At 40.4% G+C, this 17,100-nt stretch overlaps 1 protein-coding gene across 39 annotated transcripts in view; it reads left to right on the top strand.

Moving 5' to 3' along the window:
- Positions 1–17,100, top strand: part of Rims2 (regulating synaptic membrane exocytosis 2) — a 472,086-nt gene that overhangs the window by 51,667 nt on the left and 403,319 nt on the right. The window lies entirely within an intron of this gene.

Below are 17,100 nucleotides of genomic sequence, written 5' to 3' on the forward strand. Positions count from 1 at the left end.
CTCCAACATTGGGGTCTCCAACAAAATTCAGGCTTCATAGCTTCATACAATAGCCATTCTAGGCCTCCATGCAGGGACACCCCTGCCCCATGCCTTGCCTCAGCAGCTTTCCTTCACTGTGGAGGGAAATTCCACAATCACTTTCTTTTATTCTTGACTCTAAAGCCAGAACCATGTGACTGAAGCTGCCAAGTTCTGCTGCTTGCTGGGCTTGGAACTTGGCCCCCTCTTTCCATTACATTTGCAACAGTTTTCTGTTGGCAGTGGTTTCCTTCACTACTTTTTAAAAAAATTCCTTTCCACAAGTTGGAAGCTTAGCTGAGTAGGGTCTTGCCCTGAGGGCACCACTCTCTTTATTCCATTTAGCATCAGGCTTTTCTTTAAACTTTTTATCTCCTTGAGCACTCGATTTAGCTCTGTTACACTCCCTGGTGCTCCTTATTACCTCAAACTACTTAAAACAAAAACTTTCCTTTGCTCAGCTTGCTCCTTTTTATTACAGATCTGCATAAGTGTGACTCCTTCATAATCACACAACAGAGTTAATATTAGGCTGTCTTGAAATCTCTTCTGCCAGTGCCAATAAACCAAAACTCTTCAATTTAGCCTCAGGAAGATTTTTGGACAAAAGCAGAAATCAGCCACTTTCTTCACCGAAATAGCACAAGAACAGGCTCTAGGACACTTGTTAATATTCTTCCCCTCTGAAACCCCCTGAGGTGGCTGTCATGATCACGATTAATCTCAGCACTTCTCTCTTCCACTTTCCTAGTACTGTGGCCCTGTGGCTCTGCTTAATGTGTTCAACTGCTTTCCCAATCCAAGGTCTGAAAGTCCACATTCTGCAAAGCAGCAGCATGGTCAGGTCTGTTACAGGAACATCCTGGTGCCAACTTGTGTCTTCGTCAGATTTCTGTTGTTGTGATGAGACACCATGACCTAATGTGACAATCCACAGAGGTCTATTATTAATTTATTAAGGGGTGCAATGGGGTAGAGACTCACTGGCGCAGAACAAGGAAGATGCCACTGCTGATTCTGCTGGTCCGGCTGCTGCTGTCCTGTCCTTCTGCCCCAGGGGTGGTGGGAACCAACTGCAAGCTGCTCCACACCGCTTGATCCAGTGCTGGCCACCCAAGAGAGCGAACGAGTCCTCTCCCTCAGCTCTTAGGGGGTCATGTACACAGACAAAGCCATGCCCTAGGGCTTGTACCCCAAAGCCATTGGCGAATGGAACGAATTCCCACAACAATGACCATTGCTACTAAAATGCATTTAACTGGGGCTTCATTATAGTTTTACTTCATTATCCTCATGGCAGGGAGCATGATGACATGCAGGGAGATGTGGTAGCTGAGAGTCCTACATCCAGATCTGCAGTCAGCGGGAAGAAAAAGATATTGGGACTGGCCTGGGCTTCAAAGCCCACTCCCAGTGACACTCTTCCTCCAACGAGGCCACACCTTCCTATTCCTTTCAAATAGTACCACTCCCTGGTAACCAAGCATTCAAATCTATTAGCCTATGGGGCAGTTCTCTTTCAGACCACCACAGCAGTATATCTGGATCTTAAGGTAGATTGAGTCCCATCTTGCTGAGTGTACTGGCTAGTTTTATGTCAACTTGACACAATCTAGAATCATCAGAGAGAAAGGAGCCTCAGTTGAGAATTTGCCTGCATAAGATTGGGCTGTAGGCAAGCCTTAGGATGTTTTCTTAATTAGTGATGATGGGGGAGGTCCTATAGATGGTGCCATTCCTGCGCTGCTGGTCCTGGTTCTATAAGAAAGCAGGTGAGCAGTCCATGAAAAGCAAGCCAGTAATCAGTATTCCTCCCTAGCTTCTGCACAGCTTCTGCCTCCATGTTCCTGCCCTGTGTGATTTGCTGTTCTGATTCCCTTTGGTAATGAACTGTGATATGGAAGTGTAAGTGAATAAACCATTTCCTTCCCAAGTTACTTTGGTCATGGTGTTTCATCACAGCAATAATTACCCTAACTAAGATGCTGAAGAACTGCCATACTAATTTCCATAGTGGCTGTACAACTTTGTACTTATACCAGCAATGGATGAGTGTTCTTACTTCACATCTTTGCTAGCATGATCTGTCAAGCATTTCTCAACCATTTGAGTGTCTTCTTTTGAGAATTCTGCTTAGGTCTGCACCCCATTTTTCTTTTTTGTTTCTCTATATAGCCCTGGTTGTCCTGGAACTTTCTTTGTAGACCAGGCTGGCCTCACAGAGATCCACCTGCCTCTACCTCCTGAGTACTGGGAATAAAAGCATATGCCACCATATCTGGATTGTACCCCCCTTTTAAGTTGAGTTTTTTTCTTGATATCCCAATTTTTGAGTTCCTTATATATTTTGCATATTAGCCCTCTATCAGATGTGTATTTGGTAAAAAACTTTTCCCATTCTGTAGCCTGTCATTTTGTCTGAATAATGGTATCCTGTAAATGAATGTTTCTTTGGGCCGCCAGCTCACAAAAAATGACACAGAGACATATTAATTATGAAAGCTTAGTCAATAGCTTAGGCTTGTTTCTCTAGCTCTTATAACCTAACCCCATTTCTGTTAATTTACTTTCTGCCTTGTGGCTTTATTACGTCATCTCTGTATTGCCCATTCTTTTTCTTCTCTGTCTGTTTGGCAACTCCACCTTCTTGCCATCTCTCTGTCCTGAAAATCTTGCATAGCAATTGGCTGTTTAGTTTTTTATTAAACTAATCACAGTGACCTATCTTCACACAGTGTAAAGTGTAGTTGTAAGTCTTCTCTGGTCCTGCCTGGCTCTCGTGGTCTTGCAGTCCCACAGCTGCTCAGACCCAAATAAACACACAGAGGTTTATATTATTTTTAAACTATGTGGCCTAATGGCTCAGGCTTCTCCTTAGCTAGCTCTTACATCTTAAATTAACTCATTTCTATAAATCTATACTTTGCCACATGGCTTGTGGCTTACCAGTATCTTTACATCTTGATTCTCCTGGTGGCAGCTAGCAGCATCTCCTCTGCTCTGTCTTTCTCCTTCCTCTCTCTCTAGTTGGAATATCCTGCCTGACTTATTCTGCCTCACCATTGGCCAGCTTTATTTATCAACCAATTAGAGCAACATATATTCACAGCATACAGAATGACATTCCACAGCACACAACAGTGTCCTTCGCTATGCATAAGGCTGTCAGTTTCCTTAGATCCCATTTATTGTTGTTCTTACTGTCTGTCTTAGTCACTGTTCTTTTGCTGTGAAGACACCAAGACCAAGGCAACTCATAAAAGAAAGCATTTTATTGGGGCTTGCTTACAGTTTCTGAGGTTTAGGCCATTATCACCATGGTGAGAATCATGATGGCATGCAAGCAGTTGGTGGAGCAGTAGCTGAGAGCTACATCATCCTTATTTGTAGGCAGAGAGGAGAGCAAGACTCAGTTGGCCTGGTGTACCCACCCCCAGTGACATAATTCCTGCAACAAGGCCATACATACTCCAACAAGGCTGTACCTCCTGATCCTTCTAATCCACAAATAGTTGACTAAGCATTTGAATATATGAGCTTGTGGAGGCCATTCTTATCCAAACCACCACAGTGCCTGTGCTATTACTGTTCTGTTTTGGAAGTCTTTTCCTGTGCCAGTGAGTTCAAGGCTGTTCTCCACTTCCTCGTTTATGAGATTCAGTGTGTCTGGCCTTTGTGAGGCCTTTGAGATATTTTGGAGTTGAGTTTTATGCAGGGTGATAAGTCTGGATCTATTTGTATTCTTCTACATGCAGCAGCTATTCAGTTTGACCAGCACTGTTTGTTGAAGATGTTGCCTTTTCCCCCAATGTATATTTCTATCTTTGTTATAAAAAATCAGTTGTCCATAGGTGTGTGGACTCATTTTTGGGTTTTCAATTGTATTATATTGATCAGTGTGTCTGTTTTTGTGCCAATACCGTTCTGATTTTATTACTATAGCTTTGGAGTACAATTTGAGATTGGAGATGGTGATGCCTCCAGAAGTTCTTTTATTATTCAGGACTGTTTTAGTTATCCTGGGTTTTTTGTCTTTCTTTAGGAAGCTGAAAATTGTTCTTTCAAGTTCTGTGAATAATTGTCTTGGAATTTTGATAGGGATTACATTGAATCTGTTGTAGCACAAATCCTAATTGATCGTAATAAAAACCTGGAGCCAGATATCAAGGTGCAAGCTGAAAGATCAGAGAAGCAGAGCAGCCAGCCACTAGAGTTCTTAACTCTATGAAATCCTCAGCCTGAAAGGGCTCTGAGCTCCTATCTTCTCCTGTCTTACATTTCTTTCTCCACCCAGCCATATCACTTCCTGTCTCCACCTCCCTAGTGCTGGGATCAAAGGTGTGTGCCACTATTGCCTGACTCTGTTTCTCTTTTAGACTGGATCAGTCTTGAGTAGCCCAGGGTGTCCTTGAACTCACTGAGATCCATCTGCCTCTGCCTCCTGAGTGCTGAGATTAAAGTTGTGTGCCACCACTGCCTGGTCTCTGTGGCTAACTAGTGGCTGGCTTTGCCCTCTGACCTTCAAGCAAGCTTTACTTGATACAATGTATCACCATAGTCTGTAGATCGCTTTGGTAGGGAGGCCATTTTTACTGTGTTAGTCCTACCCATCCATGTGCATGGGATGTGTTTCTATTTTCTGATATCTTCTTCAATTTCTTTCTTCAATGTCTTAAAAGTGTTTATTATCCAAGTCTTTCACTTGCTTATTTAGAGTTACCCCAAGATATTTTATATTATTTGAGGCTATTGTGAAAAGTGTTGTTTTTCTGGCTTCTTTTTGCACTGTTTGTTGTTTGTATATATAAAGGCTACTTATTTTTGTGGGTCAATTTTGTATCCAGCAACTTTGCTGAAAGTGTTTATCAGCTGTAGGAGTTTCCTGGTGGGAGTTTAGGGTCACTTATATATACTATCATATCATCTGCAAATTAAAATACCTTGACTTCTTTCTTTCCAAATTGTATCTCTTTGATCTCCTTTAGTTGTCATATCGCTCTAGTTCAGACTTCACTTACTGTATTGAATAGGTGTGGAGAGTGTGGATAGCCTTGTCTTGTTCCTGATTTTAGTGGAATTTCTTGAGTGTAACTCCATTTATCTTGATGTTCGCTCTGGGCTCACTGTAAACTGTCTTTATTATGTTGAGGTATGTCCCTTGTGTCCCTAATCTCTGCTGGACTTTTATCATGCAGGAGTGTTTTATTTTGTCAAAGGCCTTTTCTGTATCTAGTGAGATGATGGTTTTGAGTCACCATGTGGGTGTCTGGAATTGAACTTGGATCCTCTGGAAGAACAGTCCGTGCTCTTAACCACTGAGCCATGTATCCAGGCCTTTAATTAGTGCTCTTTAGAGGCACAGAACTGATAGAATGAATATACATTACAAAGATTTATTAGCTTCGCTTCCACAGTGCATACTACCTAGTCCAACAGTGGCATGCTGGAGTGGCTGTCAACCCAGGTAGCTAGCTGATCAGTCCATGAGGCTGGGTGCCTGTGTCATCTCAATCTGATAGTGCAGGCCCAGAGGACTCCTGGATAGCTTCTGGTCTTCAGTCCACACTGGAAAGCAAAAGCAGCTGGGTTCTGATATCAGTATTTCCGCAGCGACAGTGGCAGTTGCAATAAAAGAGTAGAGTACTTACCATCAAGGGCAAGGTAACTGCCAAATACCAGTGGCGTAGGTCCCTTTATGTCTAGACAGCAGCCTTGTAGGGGAGGATCTCTCTGCTCATTGAACACTTCCAGGAAATACCTCACACACCTGCCCAGAGGCTTCTCTTCTAGCGATGCCAGATGCATCTAAGTTGACAACCAAGATTAGCCATTTAATACTCTATTAAAGTTCTTGAAATTTTAACAATTACAAAATTAGTTTTATTTTTTATGTATTTCAGTGATACTTATTTTTTCATCTTAGTTTTACTGCCTATACTGTGGGTTTTGTGAAAGTAACACTATTTTTGAAAAAAAAAATTCAGAATTGAAGAAGTTTTCGAGTCATTTCTCACTCTGTATTGTTGGTTTGTTTGCTCTGAAATAGCAGTGCTCAGTTTACTTTGCTTGACGCAGGGCCTCATGTAGTTCAGCTTGGTCTCAGACACACCAGGTAGCTGAGCTTGACCTTGAATTCCTCATAGTCCTTTCTCCTCTTCCAACTCCTGGGATTCCAGGTGTGTTCCCTCACATCAGGCTAGGATAACAATTGCTTTTACATATATTTACGGTGAGTGAAGTGTTTATATGTATGGGTGTATTTTTGCCTCATTGTGTGGGGAGAAGTCAGAGAACAACTTTGTGGAGTTCGTTTTCTCCTTTCATATTTATGTGGGTTCCCAGGATAGAACTCAGGTCCTTAGGCTTGGTAGCAAGTGCCTTTACTCACTGACCATCTCACTGGCTCCTATAATAATATTTCTTTTTAAAAAATGGACTCAGTCTGTATTATAAATTATGTACGTGCTACTGATCTATTGTACAACGTGGTAATTAAAATCTTAAGCTTTGGAGTTAGGCTGGAATTTAAGTCCTGTGTCCTTAACCTTGTAGTCCTTATTAGCTATTTTACCGTGTAGAGATTACTTAGTGCTCCAGTCTGTGAGACTGCTGTGCAGGTTATAGGGTATCAGAACAGTCTTCTTCTTTTCCTCCTTCTTCTTTTCTTCAAGTAAAATATAATGAGACGAAGCAAAAAACATCACATCGAAGTTGGACAAGGCATACCAACAGAAAGAAAAGTGTCCCGGGAGAAGCACCACCATGTTCTCGAAGCGTCTTTAGTATGGGAAGGTACTCCACAGGCTACCAAAAGAGAAACACCAATCCAGCCACAAATCCTCTGATCTACAATCCGTCCTGCCTGCAAAATACGCTAGGGCAACGGTGGCACAAGCCTGTGGAGTGACCAACCGATGCCATTTGCCTTAAGGTCCACCCCACGAGATGGAACCCATACTTGATACTGCTTGGGTGACCTGGAGTCAGAGACTAGATAGCTCAGGGACTTAGAGTAAAACCAAATGCTACTGGTCTTTAACTCAGGTAACCCCAATGGAAGAGGAAGCTAAGGGAGTGGGGGAGCCAGAGGGATGGAGGATGCCAGGAGAAGAGGACCCTCTAAATCCCCTGAGCAGAGGCTCTATGACCTCACAGAGACTGCAGCAGCAAGCACAGGACCTACCTGGGTCTGCATCACGTCTTGTGCGTACGTATTATATCTTTGAGTTTAGTACTTTTACGGGACTTCTGAATGTGTGAACAAGTGGGTCTATGATTCTAGAATAACAGTTTTCAAGTTAGCAGTTAACCAAACTCATTTGTGGATGATTTGTTTCTGTGGGTGTCTTCTTTTTCATTAAATTTTGAATGCTTTGCTCCCTGGAATTTTTTTTTTCCTTCAGGAAAAATGTCTTTATAGGAGGATGTGTGTTCAGAGGTAGACAAGACTGAGGCTGTGCTTGTGTACTGTGAGCACCTTAAAGGCCAGAGCATTGAACCTAGAGCTGTGGCCTTGCTAGACAACCTGCCACTGAGCCCCATCCGTCATCACAGCCCTGTTCATAATTCTGTCCGACATCTGTGCTGTGTTTGTTTTGTTTTGTTTTGTTGCCAAGGCTTCACTGTGTAGTCCTGGCTGGCTTAGACTCACTATATCACTAGGTGCTGGCCAGAACTCAGAGACTCATCTGCCTCTGTCTCCTGAGTGCTGCAATTAAAGGCATGCACCCCTACCCCCAGCTACCAGGGCTAGTTCTTTTTTTTTTTAAGTAGTTACTAGAGAGTAAATTCCAAAAGCAACGGTCATGTGTGTAGACTGTAGTGTAGTTCTTGACAATAGTAGGTACTTTTAAGTGTCTACTGAATAAATAAACAAATGACACTTATAAAAGTAAGAATTTCTATTTTCAACAAAGTATAAGTTTAAATCCCTTACTATGACATATGAAGTCCATAATAGTGTAATCAAGTTCCTCAGTCTTACCTATATTCCCTCCTGTTCTGTACTTTAGTCTACATGGTCTGGTAGACATTTCTTGAAAATAATGTCTGATAGGACATTAATAGAAATAGAATATTAATTTTTCATCTGGGGGCATAGAATAAATTTGCTTTCCTTTGTGTGTGTATGTACCATGATAATAAATAGTGAAAACTTATTGTTTAACCCATTGCTTATACATGTTTTATTATGTGTATTTCATATGTATATGCTTACATGTGTGCACACGTGTGTGTTTTCATTTCCATTTGTTTTGTGAGGGTCCTTATTTCTCCCTCCCTTTTTCCTCCTTCATTTCCTCCTTGAAGTGCTAGGGACAAAAATCCGTGGTCTTCACATGCTCTGCTGTTGAGACATACCTAGCTCTAGTTAGCGCTGTTAGGACTTCAAAACCAAAAACCCAACTTTAATTAGTTTGAAGAAGAAAATTTAGGGAATTCTGTTGGTTTCTCTAAGTAGGGTGGCCAGGAGGTTGGTTTCAGACCTTCTCCTCTACTGACTCTGAAATGGTGAGGACAGATTGCTTACATGTTTAGGCCACAGTATCCAACTTTAGCAATTGTGCCGTTTGTTTATTACCTTTTCCTTTGTATGTTCATGTGTGTGCGCACCTGCCTTTGCATGTCTGTGTGGAGGTCACAGGCCAGTACAGTGGATGTCTTCCTTTATCGCTCTCTACCTTGTTTTTTGAGATGGGTTCTCTCACTGCACCCGGAACTCTCTGTTTTGTCTAGACTGGTGACCAGAGAGCCCATATGGAATCACCTGATTCTGCTGTCGCTCTGGGGCTACAGAAGTGTACCACCGTGTCTGGCTTTCACTTGGGTGGTGGGATCCAAATCCAGGACTTCATGTTCATAATTTACTAACTAATCTATACTCTACCCAAGAGCTACACTGAAGAGATGAGGAAATTAAAATACAAAATTAAGTAACTTGCTTGATCATTTAACTAGTTAGTGATGGGCCAAGAATTAAAATCCAGGCTGTTTCTGTATGATTATCTCTATACGCTACTGTCTGTGCCTTGTCTATTAAGAAAAATACTTTTTTTCTGTTTCATTTATACCTATTCTCAGACTAGCCATGCTATTCAGAAAAATAATAGCTCTGAGTTTACTCACCTGTCTAGCTCCATTGGCAATCTCAGCACAGAGCACAGAGCAGAGAGTTTCTCTAAAGAAGATAACCACATGGGTACACACACACACACACACACAGAGCAAATGTTTTGTTGACCATGCTGCTTAGCAACAGACTGTTCCATATCAAACAATGTGAATAGTGCCATATGTTACAGGCCAACAGTATAATCAGTTTTGATTTGAAGTAATTAAATATACTATGTTTTTGTTAGGCAAGATCATTTGCTAGTTGTATATTGAATAGCTAAATTATGCAGATCTTAACAAATAAACTTATAAAAATAAATCTGTTTGGGAAGTTTCAAGATGTTTTCAAGCTATGTATATTTAGTTTTTATGTAAAAATAGCAAGTTCTTAGTTATATAATATAGGTTATGTGTTTGTACATGCCCAGATTTTTTTTAAATTTTAATATTTTTGATATATGTTTAATAAAAACATTAGAGAAATAGCCCAATACTTGATGTCTTTTTGCAGAATTTATTTTAGCTACTGATTTTTAAAAATTAATTTTTATTGTTTTAAAATTATGTATGTCTATGAGTGAGTATGTGTACATGTGAGTACAGATGGCCATAATGCCAGAAGAGGGTCTTGGATCCCCTTGAGTTGGAGTTACAGGTCAGTAAGCCACCTGGTGTGAGTACTAGAAATCAAAGTTAGGTCCACTGCAAGAGCCAGTATGTGCTTTTAACTGCAAGAGCCAGTATGTACTTTTAACTCCCAGAATTTTTCTACCTGATTTACCTGCTTTAGGATATGAGAGGTATTTTGGGAGTAAGACTTACTTCTAATGGATATAGAAATTAAAAAATAAGGTCTTAATAGAGTCATTATGCAATTGTCAGGATGCTAGGAGCCAAAGAGATATTTTGTAAATAATTAAGAAATGGAAATCAAAGTATCATTTATGTTCAGAGAGAATCATTGATTTCTGACTCAGATGCAGGTTTCCTTTCTACCTAAGCAAGGCATTCCAAATGCTGAAGCTTCATAGTCTCAGGACAATTACAAGACTAGTTACCTTGAACCATAGAGTAACTTGTCTACACCTTTCTAGCCAGGAATAATAAGAAGGAACAAAACCCCTCTGTGTCTAAAAACTATTTTCCTGGTCTTCAACATTTTGTGAATTTTCCTAGGGTTTAAGCTACATAAAGGCAGGGAAAGAGTCCAGGCTTCCTTGGTACTTAACACAGAACTCTGCACCTTAGCTAGCATTCAACAAATATCTACTAAATCCTCGAGATATTGCAAGCTCACGTTCTTTTAGGTCTCATGTTAGTTATCACCATCCTTCTGAGGGACCAGTAAATGAAGTCCCCTCTGTTCCTATTGTTCACCACAGTAAGCCTTTTTTACATATTGTACTAGTCTTCTAGCCTCAAGTGCATTTTATAATCACAGTTTTCTTATCTTTTCTTCTTCTTTGTAAGCCCCATGATGCTCATCTTGGTTACCAGTATACCCCTGTGCCCAGAATAGATACAATCCATATGTTTAGTGAACGGATATATAATGAGTTTGTGAGTTGATTGGTTGATGAAAATATTGTGGGCAGAGGATGGAAGGAAGCTTCTGTTGAACTATTGCTCCTAGTAAGTGATTCAATATTTGCAAATTCACAGTTGATAGCAACTGTATATAGCATAGAATGTTCTATAAATAATGAGAACTATTTGTATTTTTTTTTTTTTAGAGAAAAGGAAAAGCAATTTTTGGTTGGTTGCATTCATAGATACAGATTCATGAACTTAAAGAATGCTTAAATAATAATGACTCTGGGCCCTTGGTACCTGAGTTTTTAAAGGTCTACAGATAGAGATCCAAGACAGGCATCAAAACTACACAGAGAAACCCTGTCTTGAAAAACCAAAAAAAAAAAAAAAAAAAAAACCCTAAAAACCAAAACAAAAAAAAGGGGGGGGGAGTAAGAAAGGCTAAGGTTGATGTAGATAGACTCATGAGTTGGGTGAGAAAGCATTGAGGGTAAGGAAAGGTTAGAGACCTGGGTAGTTACTTCTCTTTAAGTTTAGATATGCTATAGAGATTAAAGGAAGAACTTACAAATTTTTGTACTTAGCAATTGGGTTATTCTGAGGAGTAGTGGAATATCTCAGCAGAAGAAACATGACGCCTGCCGACCTTAGTATGTTTTAACCTGTCCCTCCAACTAGTATGGCATTTATTTATAGTATCATCTTAGAAGAAATGAGGACTTTCTCCTCTCACCATGCATCTCACTGGAAAATCAGTCATCTTCCCTCCTTCCCTTCCTCCCTCTTTATTTTCTGTTATTGTGTGATTAAACATTAGAGTTTTTACTGTGGTTGTCACTGCTGTTTTTGCTACATCTTTCTCCTATTGATAATTTCTTCCCTCCCTCTCGTCTTTCCTTTCTCCCTGAGTTCATTCATGCATACTAGGTAGATTAGCTACTTTTCTATTACTGTGACAAAACACCATGATCACGACAACTAACCTTGAAAACAGTGTGGTTAACTGGATTTGGGTTTCAGGAGGGCTAAAGCTAAGGTCCCTGATGGCAGAGCAAAGGTGTGGCGGCAGGAATGCCTGAGAGCTCACATCTTGACCTACGGACAGGAGGCAGAGAGAGCTCACTGGGAATGGCCAGAGTCTTTTGAAACCTCAAAGACTGTTCCTAGCCAGCGTTGTTCTAAACCTTAGCAATATTCTGGAAGCCTTGAAGAACACCCTGAGCATGGAGATTGTCCTGTCAATAAATTATAACTTACCTGTAGTTATTGCAGATTGTGTTTTTTTAAACTGAGGATCATAAAATCAATTTAGTAGCGCTAAAACTAGTAATTAAGAACAGAGAAGACATGGAAAAACAACAGCCTATACTACTGTCTATTTCACTCAATATTTGATAGAATTTCATTTCAGTTATACACATTTGCACAAATATGTATGCTGCATATAAAATGTATTGATTACTATGTGCCAAATTTAAAAATGAATATAATTGTATAGAACAGAGGTCTAACCTTTTGGTTTCTGTGGGTCATATTAGATAAAGAAGATTCAATTTGGGGCTGGAACGATGGTTCAGAGGTAAAGAGCATGGACTGCTCTTCCAAATCACATGCAGGCAAAAAACTCATACACATAAACTAAAATGAAAATAATTATTTTTTGGGGTGGTTTTGAGATAAGGTTTCTCTGTGTAGCCCTGGCTGTCCAGGAACTCACTCTGTAGACCAGGCTGGCCTTGAACTCAGAATCCACCTGCCTCTGCCTTCTGAATGATGGGATTAAATGCATATGTCACTAAATTTTTTTAAAAAATAAATAAGATTAAAACGTTGTTTTGGGCCACTCATTAAATACACACTGATGAAAGCTGATGAATGAAAATAATGTCTGTGTATATTTTTATAATATTTTCTAACTCAGAAAAGCAAGAATTCTCACAAAATAATTCTAATTATGTAGGCTCTGTTCAGAGAATCTTTCAAAAAGAATGGTTGTGTGATGGGACACACCTTTAATCCCAGCACTCTGGAGGCAGAGGCTGGCGGATCTCTGTGAGTTCGAGGTCAGCCTCATCTCCTTAGTGAGTTCCAGGATAGCCACGACTGTGTAGAAAGACCGTGTCTCAAAAAACAAAAACAAAAAAAAATATTTTTTTTTTAGACAAGGTCTCACGTAGCTCAGGCTGTCCCAGAACTCATTATGTAGGGTGACCCTACGTAATGGACGTAGAGAACTTCTACCTCTACCTCCTGAGATTATAAATGTTCACCATCATACATTTTGGTTCTAATTTTGCTCTTCGTGTGCTCCGTTTTTGCAAATAGTTGTCCAGAAGTGTGGGTGCTGCCAGAAGATGACCACAAGAGATGTGATTGAGAAGCTAGGGCATTTGTTTCTGGAAGTCAGAATCTATAAATGCCTAGTAAAGAGAGATGAATTACATCTTCTCAAGGTAGATGTCAGAATGAAACTCTATTCTTTGTTTGAAAACTGGCAGGTATCATACTTATGTCAAGTAAAGATGGAATAGAAAATATACCTAAGTATTTTCCTGAAAAATTTCATTGTTCGTAGGATTATGTTTAGCAGAAATGTCAAAATGCATAAAACTATCTTCCTTAATTTGAGTTTGCCATAATTTCAGTTTCATTTCTAATACTGTTACGATTTTCACTGGGAAGTTATGACATAAATTTTGTTTTTGATACCAAAAACAGTTTGATAACATTATAAAACATGAAATCTTTTTAACATTTGGCCTGGACTTAGCCATCTTATTTCAGTAAAGTTAATGAAGTTTTCATAGTCAACATCAGCACTTTTTAGGAATTCTTGATATTGGTGATGATTTAATCTCTTGGCCACTGTAAATCTCTTCCTTGATGATGATTTTCATGATGTTACCCATTTTTAATGCTTTTGCATATAAATTTTCTTGATGTAATATGCAGTTATACTTCATTAAATATGAGTTTTGGGAAACAGTTGCATATATTAATTTTATAGGTACCTGTTTTATATGTACTATCACCATTAATAATTATGCTAGTTAGGGTTTTTTCTTGTCTTTTTTTTTTTTTTTTTAAATATGTCGACTTGAAGTAAGCTAGGGTCATTTGGAAAGAGGGAGGCTCAGTTGAAGAATTGCCTCCATCACATTAGCCTGTAGGCAAGTCTGTGGTTGTCCTCATGATTCATGACTGGTGTGGGAAGACCCAAATGTGGTCCTGGGTTGTGAGAACTGAGCAAGCCACGAGGAACAAGCCCGCCAGAAAGCAGCTTTCCTCCATGCTGTCTGCTTCACTCCCGTCTCCCTCTTCCTGTCTTGCTTGAGTTCTTGCCCCGATGTCCCCACGTGATGGACTGCCATCCGCAAGATGAAACCAACCCTTCCTTTCCTAAGTGACTCTTGCTCACAGTGTTTGTCACGGCACCGAAAAGCTAACTAGCAGCGTAACTAGACTAGTTATGTTGACAGTAGACATAGAAAATCATTTTAACACATTTGTTCATACATTTCTCGACTTAGTTGTGCCTCTTTTTCTTTAAGGTAGAGTGATCTTCATTTATTTAGGAAACGTGAGAGCGTTCCTTTAATAGAGGACATTGTCACAGCTGCAGGAATGTTCGAGATGGATGTGCCCTCCAGCCCTCCCCTCCTTTTTCTGATCTTGTTTGGTGTTTTACACGAGTTCTTCTCGCAGCTTGTCTTCACTTACCTCTATGCTCTCCTCTGCTATTTTTGGGGTGACTGTCGTACACAATATTACTTTACAGTAGTCCCAGTGCTACCTGTTTCCTTTGTTTTTATTTCTCCCCAGTCAGTTTCAGAGATAGCCGCATTTTCCCAAAGAGAGTGCAGTTTCCCAGTTCTTTAGTGACAAGGATTGAGAGAGTTAACATCAAGAAAGGGTGAGTCAAGAAAGGATGAGGAGGAAAGTGTGGGTCACAGACAGGAGAAACAGAGAGAACCTTGTTGAGTCAGTGTAGTGACAGAAAGAACAACCATCCATGAGAGAAGCTAAGACACAATTGAAGTACAAAGTGTAAAATGTAAAAAAACAATAGATGAAACAGAAGATATTTAGTGTTTCTATCTAGTTTGGGTGCCTTGGCTTGTCCTTTCCCTGGGATTGACTTTTGTATTATTCTCTAAGGTGGGGCCGAGCCTGATTGTCTCAGTAATTCAGCTTTCCCACGTTAGAAGACTTCCTGTGTAAGAGGTCAACTTTTAGCCAGATTTCCCAGGCCGAGCTCCTCCTTCTCACCTGTCAATCACAGCCTTGTCTCCGGTGCTTTGGGAACACCCGTGGGGCTCTGCACTGAGGCCGTGAGGGAGTGTAGGGGCTTGCCTGCCTGTGTTTCCTCTGTGTCTGGGAGGTCTCTTCCTGGTGTGCTCCTCAGAAGACTGCAAGTATTTCTGCAGTACACTTTCCACAACCCCTTGTATCTTGCCAAGGCAATGGTGTAGTGTGTTGCCTTTCCCAGGACTTGTCTCCCCAGTGCCCATTGAGAACCAGAGCTTCAGAACTCTGTTCCAGTTTTCTGTCTGCATTTCCACAGCCTGCCAGGCTCTAGCTGTCTGTCCACACATGGAACCCTGGTTAAATTTCTGACATTCTGACAGTCTCTCTATGCCCTCTAGCTCTCAACCGACCCTTTCCATAGCTTTTGGTTTAAAGTCAGCTGGATCTGTTGCTGATCCTGACACTGCCCTGGTGTCAGGAACTTATGGTGAGGGCTGCTTGCCTAATGGTGGATGGACTGCACAGAGAGCCGTGTCAGTGGGCTCCCTCTCCCGTTCATTCATCTGAGCCCTCTGAATTTCCAGTATTGTCCACACTCAGGGCAGTCGTTCAGTTCTAGTAAGGTATCTAGTAATATCCTCCCGAGAGGTGCCTCACTAATCTTACAGTGCTGCTTCATTCCGTTAAGTTGACACGACGAGCTATTGCACACTATAAAACGAACATATATTTGATTGAAAGAGAAGATTTAACCTATGTTCTTGATGTAATTTTGTAGTGAAAAATCCTAGTTTTTTGTGTAAATTTTATTTACTAGTTTTTGGTCTTCTTTTGAGAAGATAGATGCATTTCTCAAGACAGTTCTTAGTCATTCATGGAAAGTCCGATTTTATCAGTCTTTTCACTACCCTGTGTAAGATCCTTCTCAGTCTTTAATATTCAGTCCTATTACATCTGTATACCTGCAGCTATGGATTGGTCCAGTCTGCTCTTCATTCCCTGTAAATTGTGAAAAGAGTGTACAGATGTAGGTCTGTGGGGTGACTAATTTGTCTTTAATGAGGGAGCATAAGTGAGTAATGCTAATCCCAAGGGTGATTCACTAAGGGTGCCACATGAGGTGGGAGGTTTTGTTGTTGAGTGTGTCTAGTTACTCACATCATATCCACTAGGAATTGACTGTCTGTTTATGAATCAGTTCCTGACCAGGATTTGGATCATATAAAAATCTTATCTCAGTAAGAGAGCCAACTCGGTTTTGGATGCCGAAGGACTGTGCAGACTTGAAAGAGAAGACTTGATTGGGTTCTAGTCACTGCTCACACAGTGTTTGCTTGACCTTGTCCTCATCATACTGTAGTCATGTGAGGAACCTATGGGAGCATGAATATGAATGTTTTAGTTTAATATACAGTGTTTAGTAATGTGAGCTTATGAGACTGACTATGTTACCCCCTCTAGTTCTTTTTATCTGTTCTTTTAGGCATAAATAAAATTAATTACTAAGGCTTTAAAAATTCATTTATAAAATCTTGTGTTTTATTTAAAATATTTAGCCTTTACTTCAATTTATTCTTAAAAATTAACTAAGCCAGGTGGTAGTGACGCAGGCCTTTAATCCCAGCCCTCAGGAGGCAGAGGCAGGTGGATCTTTGAGTTCAAGGCCAGCCTGGTCTACAGAGTGAGTTCCAGGACAGGCTCCAAAGCTACAGAGAAACCCTGTCTTGAAAAACCAACCAAACCAAACCAAACAAAAACAAAACCAAAACCCCCAAACAACAACAACAACAACTAAGAAGTAAAATAGAAATTATTTATTTTTAGTTAATATTACCTTATTTACTATGGTACCTTAAAGTAAAAATATGTAGCAAAACTTGTGATTAAAACATTGTTTTAAAGAGCACCAGAGATTTAGTCAAAGAACAGTTTATCTGGGGCTGAGGTTGTAGCTTAGTAGTAGTGTGACTGCCTACCGTGTGTGTGACTGTAGTAGTGTGACTGTAGTAATGTGACTGCCTACTGTGTGTGTGACTGTAGTAATGTGACTGCCTACCGTGTGTGACTGTAGTAGTGTGACTGTAGTAATGTGACTGCCTACTGTGTGTGTGACTGTAGTAATGTGACTGCCTACCATGTGTGTGACTGTAGTAATGTGACTGCCTACCGTGTGTGTGTGACTGT

The sequence above is a fragment of the Peromyscus leucopus genome, chromosome 20 (assembly GCF_004664715.2).
Source record: "Peromyscus leucopus breed LL Stock chromosome 20, UCI_PerLeu_2.1, whole genome shotgun sequence".
Classification (NCBI taxonomy): Eukaryota; Metazoa; Chordata; class Mammalia; order Rodentia; family Cricetidae; genus Peromyscus; species Peromyscus leucopus.